The sequence below is a fragment of the Dipodomys spectabilis genome, unplaced genomic scaffold (genome assembly GCF_019054845.1).
Source record: "Dipodomys spectabilis isolate Male_0828 unplaced genomic scaffold, ASM1905484v1 ptg000203l, whole genome shotgun sequence".
Lineage (NCBI taxonomy): Eukaryota > Metazoa > Chordata > Mammalia > Rodentia > Heteromyidae > Dipodomys > Dipodomys spectabilis.
In genome coordinates this window covers 3,609,602-3,621,986 of record NW_024870880.1, presented here as the reverse complement: position 1 = coordinate 3,621,986, position 12,385 = coordinate 3,609,602, and the positions used below count along the sequence as shown (strand labels likewise).

General features: G+C 33.0%; 1 pseudogene; it reads right to left on the bottom strand.

The window, feature by feature from the left end:
- Positions 1 to 11,620: 11,620 nt before the first annotated feature.
- LOC122122103 lies at positions 11,621 to 11,717 on the bottom strand (annotated as a pseudogene).
- Between the last annotated feature and the right edge of the window lie 668 nt (positions 11,718 to 12,385).

Here is a 12,385-nt window from a genome sequence, read left to right as displayed (position 1 = left end):
CTGTTTTTTATTCTATTTTACAATAGTAATAAAATGATATTTATAATGATTATATAAAATTACTCTTCCTTGGTATTTGAATTATCATAAATATTAAATATTTTTAAATGATTTCAAAAGCAACGGAGTATCAATTCTTTTGTAATTTCAAAACAATTAAGAAAATGATTTCTAGGCTGGTTCACTCTAAGTCTATATTTGTTTTCTTTTTCTAGTTTTCATATGTTGGTAGAAATTAAAATTCCAAAAATTTAATGGATATTGGCAGTCAGGAACATCTTCACATACACTAATATTGGAGTCCCTTAAGTGGAATTGTTTTATTTCATTTGTTACTTTCACAAATAAACCCAGATGATTGTGTATTTTGTTCTTTTCACTGCTTTTGGCTTTACCTTGAGAATACGTTTTTACTAACAAAGTAGAGATAAGCAATTGGATTGAGCAAATAACATATGACTTTCATAAAAAGCAGATGCATAGATTTGTGTTTTCTGTCATTTGCTATAAGTTTCTTCCAGAAAAGTTTCTCAATTACTTAGAAGTTTTTCCCCTTCCCCTCCACAAATTATACCGACATCAAATACAGAGAAAGCAGGGGTTATACTGTGGGGGAGAAATGATCTTATAAATTTGTTAGAAACAATCACATGAAAGAAAAAAAAATCTGAATACATATCTTAGGCTTCATTTCCCTAACATCACCTTATCTGACCTTTTCTGCTTGACTCAGACATATACTAGATATTAAAAATAAGGGAAACCATGGAAAAAAAGTAGGGATACAGGTGGACCCATTGCAACAAGGAGATGTACAAGTCGTTATGTCGAAAAATGAACTTTACAACTTTGGTGGGGGGGAATAGCGGGGAGGATTGGGTGGGGCGGCGGGGGAGGATGGAATGGGATAGGAAGGGGAAACAAAGGAGGAGGCTACAATGCTTGATAAGAAATGTACTCATTATCTTGTCAATGTAATTGTAACCCCTCTATACAGGATTTTCACAATAAAAAATAATAAAAAAAATGCTTAGGAGTGATGTATAATTCCTAGGTACTCCAGTTATCACATATACTTTTGGATTGAGTTATCTCTGTATAAACTCAAACGGACAAAATACTCTCAAAATAAACAGAAATCATATCTGTGTTTTAAATGCAGTAGTTCACAATGAGTTTTTAGCCAACTCCAAAAACATCTTTTTAGCGATTCTGCATTTTGTGTGAAGAAGTTTAAAAGTAGTTTTTTTTTTCCTGACATGCAATTCACTTACAATATATTATCTCCTTTTATTGTATACATTTTAGTGCTTTGGAAGTTAATTTTACCTTCATAGGTTTTCAAAGCCTAATTTTCACAAACTTGCAATTCTTCAAATAGAAATGCTGTAAATTTTAGAACCGACATTAAAATATATATAAAATTCAGTTACAGGAATTTGCCCAGCATACGTCCTCTATAGTGTGTCTTTTCAAAATTTGTTTTTGGGGATCATTTCCAGGGTCTCACACATACTATTCAAGTTCACTGTCAATTAACTATAGTCTCTGTCCAAAAAAGTTTTTTACTTCTGTTAAATACATTCATAGAAGTGTAATGCCTGAATCCTATATAATTCACCTTTCACCTTTTGAAGGCTTGAAAACTTTTTTGCTAAAATGATTGCAGTATTATACAAATCGATCACTATAAGAAGTATATCAATTTCTCCACAAATGAATTACTATATTTTGCGTCCTCTTTTTATATTATGGTCATAATAGTGATTTTTCTTTTTATTATTTCTTAGACACTAAAGAGGAGCTTATTTCATATGCTCCTCCTATTGACTATTAATTTACATATGTAATTTAAAGAAATATCCTATTCAGGAAAAAAAATTATATAGAATTAGAAGATATTAAAATACTTGTTTCAGAATCATTGTAGCATTAACTTTGTAGCATTAACAAATATGTGCCCTCTATCTGTTGGATATGTTTTCATTTCTGTTATAGTGTCCTTTGAATTATGAAAGGTTAATACTTGATATAATCCAGTTCTTGCTTTTCTTTAGCCACTAATGTTTTCCATGTCAAATTTTTAGAAACCTTTACTGAGCCAATGTTATGAATTTTTATATTTATATTTTATAGGTTTTTACATCTCACATTTACATTGATAATCATTCTTTATAAGGTTTGAGGTAGGCCAGGTGCCGGTGGCTCATGCCTGTATCCTAGCTACTCAGGAGGCTGAGATCTGAGGATCGTGGTTTAAAGCCAGCCCGAGCAGGAAAGTCCATGATACTCTTATCTCCAATAAACCACTAGAAAACCGGAAGTTTGGCTGTTGCTCAAGCAGTAGAGTGCTCACCTTGAGCTGAAGAGCACATGGACAATTCCCAAGCCCAGAGTTCAAACCACATGACCAACATACAAACAAACAAACAAAGGATTGAGGTAGTAGTCTAAGATCATTCTTTAAATCTAAAGCGGCAATTGTGCCAATACAACCATTTAAGATTCTGTTTTATTTCATAAAGTCATAGCATCCTTTTCAAAAGTCTGTGGTCCATAAAACTAAGAATTTATTTTTGAAAAATCTGTTACCTTCTTCTATGTGTCTGTTCTTATAGTAGAACTATGTTATTTTCACTAAACATTGTAATACGATTCAAAGCTAGTATGAAGGCTCCAGCAACACCATTTTACAACATTGTTCTGACTGACCTGTATTCCTTGAATTTACACACGTGATTGTTGAGCATGTGGACCAATATTCTCCAGAGATATCTAGATGTTGGATAGTCACTCATATTTCACACCTTGTGAAAACCCAAACCCCCTGATATTATATTTAGAAAAATGTCTTTAGTGATTGCTCAAAGCAAATAAAATTAATTTAAGAATGAGTTAGGTTTAGATAACATTATAGCATAATAAAGCTGAATGATAACGACTTGAGCTGTACTGCAGAACGAGGGGGTGGGGGAAGAATGGTGGACCACAAAGGAGCTGTATGTTATTGGTATTGTTTCAAAAAACAGAAAGACTACAGAGAAGAGAAGGAGAAAAATAAAGTGTCCTGAATGAAGTTTCTTTTTAATCCACCTGATAGTTTGGACTGAAAGTCAGATAACATGGAAAAAATAAAACAGAAAATAAAGCATTGTATAGAGCTGTTACAATGTAAAAAGGCTGTAATAGGAATATAATTAATTTCCAAAGAAATAAGAGAAAAAATAACAATAACAATTGCTAACGTGGATAGAAGTTGGATCACATGCATGAAAGAAAAAAACCTTAAAATACATATCTAAGGGTTCATTTTCCTGACATCACATTATCTGACCTTTTCCGCTTGACTCATACATATACTAGATATTGCAAATAAGGGAAACCATTGTCAATATAACTTGTGGAGGAGATGGGGAAAAACCAGTTGTTTAAGGATACAGGTGGACCTGTTGCAACAATGAGAAGTACAAGTTGTCATGTCCAAAACGAGCTTTACAAGTCGGTGCGGGGGGGAGGGGGAGAGGAGTGAGAAGGGGGGGAAGGAGAAGGATTCGAATTGGGGGGAGGGGGGAGGCTGGGAAGGGAGGTGAAGGGTAAACAAAGGAAGAAGCTGCAATGCTTGGTAAGAAATGTACGCATTATCCTGCCCATGTAATTGTAACCCCTCTGTACAGTATGTTCACAAATAAAATTAAATTAAATTAAAAAAAAAAGAAGTTGGATCACATTTTATCATATATAATTTTGAAAAAGCTTACTAGGAATGAAAATTTAAAAGTCATAACTTAAAACACAATTTGTATTATAACTAAACAGTACAGTTCAGTGGTAAAACATTGGCCTAACATATGGGAAGCAATTGTGTGATCTCCTAAGCATTACAAAGTACACAAAAAGCACACACACAAAAAACCCACATAAACACACACACACCATATACACACATTTGGAATATAGTTATTATCATATGAAACAGAGGAAGTTATCACAAACAGTAAAAGTATTTTAATATATGAAATCATAATATTGCTCATAGTATTTAAAAGTTTAGTAGAAATAAAATAGTCACAAGATACTTGGATTCTTATAGATTAAGTAAATTGAAAATTAAGAAATAAAAGACATGAGAACTTTGAGAACAAGTTTTAAATAATAAACATTTTGAAACATGTATCCTTTTATTTTGACAAAAGATTGTTGTTACTGGTGTTTTAATTCAAGATTTAGAATATGATAACCAGGTGCTCTATATCTTGCTAGGGATGGCTATATCTCTAATCATTTCACTCTGGAAATTTATGAAAAGGTCTCATAGTTTCCCATTCTCTCCCGAATTACAAACCCTATTTACACTTGCCACCATAGTTAGAAAATGGAAACCACAAATCACTATGCCCAGCTCAAAGAGACTTTTTTTTTAATTTAAGTACAAATATTGCCAAAAAGTGACCATGTAATGAAGGCTTTTTTAATAAAGTATGTGCTTCTTGAAAATAAAGTATTTGTTACCTGGACAAATGTGTTTAGAACTATGAGATAATAAATTTATTTAAATTCACCAACCATATAAAATTTAAGAAAATAATTTTTAAATATTCACATGTTAACTATTTTGAAAGCAAAATATATGTCTGAATAATTTACATGTGTTAAAATTATGCAAAACTAAATTAACTAATCCTACAACTCTGAATAAAAGAATTACCCTAAAGAAACAAAAGAAAATAATTAAGCTCAAAATTTGAAATTTAGAAAATAAAAGGAAGTGTACTCTTTGGTTGACTTAAGTAACTGTAAGCCTTCTGTATATCAATTTTATAATAAAAAATGCATGAACAAAGACAGAAAAGTACCTATTGATCAATGACGACAGGAAAAGCATCAGTAGTTTTTTTTAAATTTTTATTTATTTTTTATTGTGAAAATACTGTGCAGTTGGGTTACAATTAGATGGCAAGATGAGTACATTTCTTAACAAGCATTGTAGCCTCCTCCTTTGTTTCCCCTTCCCATCCTTTCCCAGCCTTCCCCTCTTTTCCCCACACAATCTTCCCCCCCCCACACCAAAGTTTTAAAGTTCATTTTCGACATGACAACTTGTACTTCTCATTGTTTCAATGGTCCACCTGTATCCTTATTTAAATGACTTGTTTTTCCCCTTCCCATACACAAATTATACCGACATCAAATACAGTAAAAGAAGGGGTTATACTTTGGGGTGGGGGGGACATACAAAGCAACAAAGAAATAATCTTATAAATGCGTTAGAAACAAATGCATGAAAGAAAAAAAAAACATTTGAATACATTTCTTAGGGTTCATTTTACCTAACATCAACTTATCTGACTTTTTCTGCTTGTCTCAGACATATACTATTTATTGCAAATAAGGGAAACCATGAGACGTATGTTTCTTTGGGCCTAGCTCACTTCGCTTAATATAATTTTTGCCAAATCTTTCCATTTCCTAACAAATGGGGCAATGTCATTCTTTCTGATGGAAGCATAGAATTCTTGTTTTTTTTTTGAGTGTGCAAAAAAATCAATGAAAGAGGTAACAATATTCCTTCCATAATAAATGTACTCATTACCTTATTTATGTAAATGTATCCCTCTGTACATTACAATAAAATTAAATTGAAATTAAAAATAAACTAAATAATATACAAATTAAGAATTCGTAGAGAGCTAGGAAGGTGGCTCAGTGGTAGAGCTCTTGCATTACATGCTTGAGGCCCTGGGTTAGATTCCTCAGCATCAAATAAACAGAAAAAGTGGTGCTGTGGCTCAAATGGTCGAGTGCTAGCCTTGAACTAGCATTGAGAAACAGCATCCAGGCCCAGAGTTTAGGTCCCAGGACCAGACCCCCCCCAAAAAAAACAGAATTACTAGAAACCATTGGTTAAAAACTTTTTAAAATACTGCTCTAAGTACCCAAGTAATATTATTTGATGATACTATTAAAATACTTCAACTTCAGCAGAGAAACCAAAAGTTTAAAAACTGTTACAAAATAAAGTAATAAATCAGAATATATTAATATTAATAATAATCATAAGATGAATTTATAGTGGTAGTCAAATATGTAAGAAATGAGGCAATTTGCCATTCATTTGCACTTAATACGTGAGAAAGAATTTTCTAGGTCTTTTTAAATATATAATAAATTTAATGAAGAAACTATTTTGTTACATCATATGATAATTAGATGAAGCTGATATTAGAGCAAAGAGCAGATTGTACTAAGTTTCTGGATGTTAAGGTATATACTTATTTTGGTTGTGGGAAATTGTGTTCAACTTGGGGTATTGTTTTTGTTGGACTGGTGTCATATCAGTGGTTAATTTTAGGATAGGGGTTCCCTTTCCACAAGAACATGCACCTGATCTGTCGTTTTAGCCTTCCCATTATCAATGGCATAAGAGTTGCACACCAACTTGTCTAGCTTCCTACTTTGGCTGGCCTGGATTCTGCAGTCCTTCCAATCTTAACCTGTAGATAGTGCAGGATGGTGGAAATGATCCAATGCACCCAGCTATAGATTGAAAAGGAAGTCCACTAAACTTTTGGCCTGGGTTCTGTTCTCAAGCCTCCTCAGTAGTTAAGAGTTCAGATGGGAGCCCCTGGTGCCAAGCAGTAAGAGTATTTCTTAAGGCAACTAGACATATATATGACTTAGGCATGTGAACAACTCAGGACAAGAATAAAAGAGCAGTGAAGCATAGAGGACAGGCCCAATTTTAACTAGCTACTTGGAGGCTGAATAAGCTTAGCTAGCTTTTCTGGAGGCTGAGATATGAAGACCACTATTCAAAGCCAGTCCAATCATGAAAATAAATGCGATTATCTCCAAAAAAAACAGGAGTGGAACGATGGTTCAAGTGGTAAACCACTATCCTAGGTCACAGAAGCTTAGAGATGATGAATGAATGAGCACTTGCACATGCATGTGCATGTATACACGTGCATGTGTACACACACACACATAAGTATTGCAATGCGAAGTTCTTTTTTTACCTTGCTGTACTCTACTTCCATGTATTAGTTTACAAATTAACAAAATCACTAAGCACCTATTTACATAAACTCATCATTTTTCTCTAAAGTCAACTCTCTTTTTGGAAGCATGCTTTTATTTGACCCAAATATAAACTATTCAGGAGTTTGATTCTTCTCCCTCAATTCTATAGAATTAGATGATTGTTTAGCTTCCTCCTAACAATATAATTTTGTGAAATCCTGCATCAAGCAACACATTTCTTTCACTGGAAGGAAAGCTCTTACAAACAATTAATAATAGGTTTTTCTTCTCTTTGCTTACATCTGTAGTTTTATTATCTGCATATATTTCATGATCTGTCTGTATATGACAAAGACTGCTGTGAAAATAAAAAGACCCTTCGCAGCACTTATCATTTATATACCATCCATAGATATGAAGGTGTTTAAATATTATTGAAATTGCTTGGGAATAAATCATGTTCATCTTGACTATCGTGAAAAAGAAGAATTGGTTTCTCAGCACTTTAGGTAAGAACTTGATTGAAAGAAACAAAAGGAAAAGTGAGGAACAACTCAACATATCCATTGAAATGAAACACAATAAAAAAATAAAAACAACCCAAGAAAATAAATTAATTCAGTACTCATGAACCTGCAGGAAATGCAAAGACTTAAAAAAAAACATCAGCTATGACGAGCTTATGAAAATCCATACTACCTGGGAGTCTACTGTTGTGAGGATAGAGGTTAAAGCCCAGACTGGACAGAAAGATCTGTACACAATGCCATGCACCTGTTATTCTAAATTCCAGGAAGAATAACATAACATGGACTGAACCCAAGGTCATACACATGTATCTGAAAAATAATAAGGATAATTTAGGGTTGGGGACATGACAAAATGGTAATAACACCCATTTAGGGGGCATAAGACATTCAATTCAAGCTCTAATATTTGAGTATTAAAGTAAAAATCTTTGATTTTATATAATTGGAAAAATTGTAAGATTTGAGTATTTGAGTGGAAAAATGAATGAGAGAATGAACCCATGGTGCAATGCTTTTAACTTAAGTGAAAATGTTTTATGGTACTTCAGAAAAAACAGAGTTACCTTGCAAATGAGCATGGTTGTGCATTTGGGTGATGGAAATACTTTACTTACACATGTTTAAATTAAATAGATGTTTATTTGGGTAGATTGTACTTCTTGAACTAAGAGCCCGGATGATGTCGCTGAGATTTTTCTCTCAAGGCTACCACTCTACTACTTTGAGCCATAGTTCCAATTCTGATTTTCTGTTGGTTGTTTGGTGATAAGAGGCTCCTGGACATTCTTGCCCAGTACGGGTTCAAACCATGATCGTCAGATCTCAGCCTCCTGAGTAACCAGGATGCCAGGCATGAGCCGTCGATAGTTTTAATAATTTAGTAAATTGTACAGTTACTGAAGTTATACATTATCATTATAACCTGTGTAATATATGTGTGTATGTATATATCAATGCATACGGATAGAAATACTTTAACATATTTTTGTATCTACAGTAGATTTATGAAATCATCCATTATAAAATTAAATGGAAACAAAAGTTAGTAAGGAGCAAATCAAAGGAAATTATCACATGTTTCTTGTTGTTGAATGGAATGCGAATTGCGAGAATCAGTTTGGGAAAACCGTCTCTACGTTAACAAAATGGATAAGAGCTATTAATTCCAATCCATCTATTTGCCCAAGTTGTGCAACTTCACACATGAGTGTCAAAATCAAACCACACTTTTTGCCTTTGTTTTAAACTCACCTGTTATAATTTATGGGTTAGATGAAGTAATCAAATAAAGATTAAAATAATATTATGTGAGGCTATGAATTAGAGCTGAAAATGATTTTACATATGATAATAGCTAATTAAATTACATATTTTTTACTTTTACTCTGTCATGTCCCTCATTCCCACATTAGGAAAGTATATAGAAGGTTCTCACTTAATTATATGTCCAATTATGTAAAAAATGTATTGAAAGAATATGGGCACATGTGGTTTTAGCTTATTGAGACCTGTAGGGGGAAATGTGTTTTTGAAGACTTGCAATACATTGTGATGAAGATGAAGGGAGGGATATTCTTATTCTGGAAAACTAGCTAGAGGATTGCTCCTATAAAGGTAGTGATGAATTCTTCCAAAGGGTTACAGAAAATCACTTTCACAACCATGTTCACTGCTGCACTATTCACCGTAGCCAAGTTACGGAAACAGCCCAGATGTCCCTTGGTGGAGTGATGGTTGGAGAAAGTGTGGCACATATACACAATTGGATTGCACCCATCCATTTTGAAGACTGTTACATTATTTGCAACGAAATGGATAGATCTAAAAATATATTAAGTGAACTAAGTCAGAGCCAGACACACAAAGGACCCATGCTCTGTCTCATATTTGGAAGACAGAAATTTATACAAGTTTACACAAAAATAATAACCAAAGCATGCTATTTGCAGAGGATTATTTCAAAGGTTTAATTTCTTATGAAATTGAACTTTACTCCAACAAAATGAATACCAGGAAACTATCACTTGGAAGATATGAGGGGAAGACAAAAGAAAGGAATAAAGAGAGTTATCGAGGAGAGAGTGAAGGTATAATATTCAATTCAGATAGTATGAAACTAGAAAAAAATTAAAGTGGGGTGAGGTTTGGAAGGGTGTGGAAAAGTTATATAAAGATCCATTATACTTAAAAAACTGATTTGTTTAATGGAAATTCCCTTGTACAAGTATTTAAGATAATAAAAATATAATTAAAAACAATGGAGACATTTGATCTTAAATGCTATTTCCATCTCTTTTAAAAAATAAAATTATTTGCACTATAATTTGATCAGAAGGATGGATTTTGTGGCTAGCTAGATCATGGCACATCTGTCTCTCTCTTCCTCTCTCACTTTCATGGTTCTCATAGATAATAAGATTGCTCCATATTTATCCTAATTTATTTTGCTTTTATATTTTTGGTTGCATCATTTCACTTTCTCCTCTGCCATTTCCCAATTCATTTACATAGAAAGCATTATTTCCTATTTTCTCATTCCTAGAATAAGCTGCTCATGAAGACACCACTAGTCCTCATTTTCATTCTGTACCTTTGAATACGGAGGAAAATCTTTCCTCTGCTCTCTACCAATTCCCTACTCTCCAGTTAGAATAATTTAGAATAGTAAAAATGAAAAAAGAGAAAATAAATAATAGTGAAAAAAACAAATGCAGAAAATTCACCGGATTTTTCTAACCATTTCATCCAATGTGAACTATTGGGAAAATACATGGACAACTAATTCTCACTGACACTCAAATTCTCTGGTTAGGCAATTCCTATGAAGTTGAAGAACAAGATGAAAAAGTGAGAAATGGTATCAGTTGCAAGAAAAAAATGGCGAAGGATTGAAGCAAATTTCTTCTTTGTTCTGCTGAAAATAACCGCCTTACTACAGTGCAGAGACGACTTTCCAAAAAGGCCACTCATGTGAATACTAGAGATGACGATTAGTATACCCCTCTCCATCGAGAAGCCTACAGTGGACACTTAGACATTGTCCATGAGTTGGTGGCTCAAGGTAGATATTCCTGGAATAATTGTGAATTGCTGGACACCCCTGCACAGTACTTATACATGGAATAATACCACAGTGGCTTCTTTATTTCATCATGATACAGATACAAAGCCCAAACTAAAGGCCTCTTGACCCCCTTGCATCTTGATGCTGGTAATAGATATAGCAAAGATATGCTGGATCTCCTTCTGGTGAACCATTATTTCAAACCAGGTCTGAAGCACAACTTGGAAGAAGCTGCATTTGATATTGCCAAAAGGATAAGTATGTATTACTACCTCTTCGAAGTTTTGGAAAGCTGTACAAATTGTTCTCCTAAGTCCGAATGATTCGGTTAAGTTTCTTAAATTTCAAAATAGCCAGTCCATCCTATGTGTCCATACAAAATATTTTCACAATACAAAGCAACAGCAATATCTTACTTTAAAAATTCATGGATTCCATAGTATTCTTCCAAGTGAATTGCCTGACTTTGATGTCAAAATATATTCGAGTTGTTTGTATACATCTATAATGATTTCTATAGAGTTTGTGATTTTTTAAATCATAAATAATTTTAACTTATCTGTTGAAATGAGTAATACAGAAAGTAAAGATATTTCTGGTGCATGTCTGAAAAAAGTATATTTAAAAATATTTAGTAATCTGTTTGTGTAATGTCCATAACCTATTTCATTCTCTCCTAGATATAATCCTTTGAATTCGACATTGTTTTATAATATAGAGGTTCATTAATAAATGTGTCCTTTCAGATTGCATTCCATATAGAAACAGTTTAAGATTCCTTTAATTCCTTGGTCCTTAAAGAATTTTATTTCTTTAGGATAAAATGACAATGTTATCTTACTTCAAAAGTTTATAAAGGTTATGCTATGTAAAGGAATTTGTAAAAAGTGAAGATTGAATGATGACAAACTAACTTTTATTTCTATGAATTACATGTATTCTTACACTTGTATATTTGTAATCAACTTTTTAATAACTGTTTTTAATTTCTTGCATCAGAAGAATGAAAAATATGCAATACTTCACAAATTTTCATATCATCCTTGTACAAGAGCCATGTAAATCTCTGTATTGTAATTTGGGTAGACGTGCTGCTGAAGTATGTAGTATCCTGGAAATTTAAGTAGTTAATGATGCAATCTTAAGACAGGCATATATCTTTGGTTGCCTATTTGTAAGAAGGAAACCTTATAGTTCCCAAAATTGCAGTTCATCTTATTTCTGTAAAATTCTGTGTATGGTGGAAAAAACTTATATTGTTTGTTCAATTGCTCACATTTGCAATTTTTTCAATGACTATTTTAAGTCTTTTTATTTGAAATTGGATCATACTTTGCAGCCTTTATATCTAGGTCCAAAGATGATGGATTTTCAAGTACTTATTTATTAACTGATTTAGCTTTGTGGAGATAATGGAGTCAAAGTAAGCCTTGCTTAAGAGCTACTTCTAAACTTCTGCAGCTTAAAATCTCCCAAATGAGGTCTCACTGGCACAAATGTCTTCCTGACCCTTTATCCTTGCTCCATGTAGGAACAGACCAACCAGAATCTTACCCTGACAGCATAGATTTTCTTATTGGAGCAAAACTAATCTGTTACAAGGGATCATAAAGAGACAAACAGTTCAGACAGTACTGTTCAGACTAGAAGGTATTTTTTCAAAATATAATTGTTTATTACACCCTAACATTTCAAAAGAAGCTAAAGCCAAGAAGGTGAAAAAATTGTTCATATGTATGATTACCTAATGTGTTGGCCTGTCTACCATCCA